At 33.6% G+C, this 1,913-nt stretch overlaps 1 long non-coding RNA gene across 1 annotated transcript; it reads left to right on the top strand.

Moving 5' to 3' along the window:
- Nucleotides 1–290: 290 nt before the first annotated feature.
- On the top strand, nucleotides 291–1,505 carry LOC146730040 (uncharacterized). Its single transcript, XR_014927866.1, has 2 exons — nucleotides 291–393; nucleotides 1,160–1,505. It is a non-coding gene; the product is annotated as an uncharacterized LOC146730040 (long non-coding RNA).
- The last annotated feature ends 408 nt before the right edge of the window (nucleotides 1,506–1,913 follow it).

Below are 1,913 nucleotides of genomic sequence, written 5' to 3'. Positions count from 1 at the left end.
GTGTCTTGTTTACCTGAGATTTGCAAGAGTTTGAGCTGGCCAACATGTTAGTTTTTTTCATATGGTTGATTACTGGCATGTTGATTTCCCATTTTTGAGCCATATTTTCAACTTTCTTCGTCATTTTCATATAGCAATCTCGTCATATGTTAACATTGTCGTCTATGGAAATTCAATTAGTGGTATGAGCCCTGAACAGCATGGCGAATAAAAGCCAGCGGTTGATGAATGAGGTCATCTTCGGGCATCAGTTCGTTCTATGAAAGAACATGATACCCCAGAAACAGTTTCTGAGACTTCTGAACGTTTGGAGGGCCGGATAAATATGAGATAACAGATACAACGGTAACTAGCAGTGATACTAGTTCCGATGTTAATCGGCGGCACCCACAGGTACGTAAACACAATCATAACACTGTTACGGTATTCATTGTTTTCAATGCTAATGTTATTTTAATAAATTACACTTTTACTTTGAAAATTATGACCAGCAAAAGAGCCTACTTAGTACTATACCATGTATTATCAAATCAAAGCGAAGTTGCGAAGTGTTTTGTAGGTCAACATTACATTACACGTGAAACCAAAATATAAGACTATTTTTTGAAATAATAATTATCTTTATTGCGTTCGTATCTTTATCAGGATTTTGACTAAAATGCAATACAGATGTGAATAAAGATAAACAAACAATTAAGATGAGAATAAAAATACACACAGGAAAATAAAAACTGACAAGCAAATAAAAGTAGGGAAAAAATAAATTGGGTTGTTTTTCATATTTGTGTTGGTGAATGTTTGGATTACTAATGCATGTACATGACCTTATCTTGAGATAGCTGACTATATTGTTTTCAGTTTTTCTTCTCTAGTTTTGAAACAGTTTTCTATGTATTATTGTATACACACACTAGGCTTCAGAATGCTTTAGTTGGCTATCAGAATTAATTTTATGGCGTTTTTTCAAAATATAATTCAAGAACTCTGGGTGATGTTGTGTTGTTTCTTATAAAAAACGCATAGGTCTTAAAAACTACCCAAAAACCTGTAAATTTAAAAAAAAATATTTTTATTGATCTATGCAAAATGATTTACAGACATAACAATGGTTACAATATTAGAATTTATCTTGACTCTTCCAACTTTCTTTTTCTTGCAGGAAAGGTGGTTATCCCCAAACTGTGTTAAAATAATGTAGCACCCACTGTCAGTGTCACACCAGAACCCATCCATTACCACCTGTAAAGAATTGACATTTCAATGTTATGTATAATAGTGACAAACTGTCAACACTAAGTAAAAAGCAGTGAATTGGTATCCAACAAAGTTTAACCCAGCTGATTTGATTTCTATACCCAAAAATTGAAATTATAAGTATTCCATAGTGAAATGGTGAATATATTATTTTCTCATGCATTTTGTTGCAACATTTGTTTTTGAAGTGTCTTCCCAAATTGTGTTTTGTTGCAATTTATGATAAATAAAAAAATAACTGAAATACTTGCTTACATGTAGTCTTTTCTAGCAAGCACTGGAGCTTCTGCAGCTTCCGTTTGTCAATGTTCCATTAATTGTCCCAGTAGGTAGATGTAAGTGGTCATGAAGAAGGTATTAGTAAAGGGCACTGTTCAGTACTATAAAACTTGTTTATAGGACAACAAGTGAGTGTTCAATATAATGTTGCCCAATAAAAATAAAAATATCATTTTTTATGCATTCAGGCTTATAAATGCTGGAAAATTCTTCAGACCTGTCACTAGATTGCTATATTTCACTTATGCTCCAGACAATCCTGACAACCAGTAAACTGGTTGATTTGTGCCAAGTGAACACTTCAGGGTTATGAGCACGCCATTGCTATGCCAACTTCTGGGCCCCCAGTAATTTTTCATGGCCCTTGTTCTCATACAAGA

This window comes from Saccoglossus kowalevskii, chromosome 20 (assembly GCF_978046115.1).
Source record: "Saccoglossus kowalevskii chromosome 20, keSacKowa6.1, whole genome shotgun sequence".
NCBI classification, from domain to species: domain Eukaryota; kingdom Metazoa; phylum Hemichordata; class Enteropneusta; family Harrimaniidae; genus Saccoglossus; species Saccoglossus kowalevskii.
Note: the sequence above shows the minus strand (reverse complement) of the source record. Positions and strands in the feature narration are given on the sequence as shown.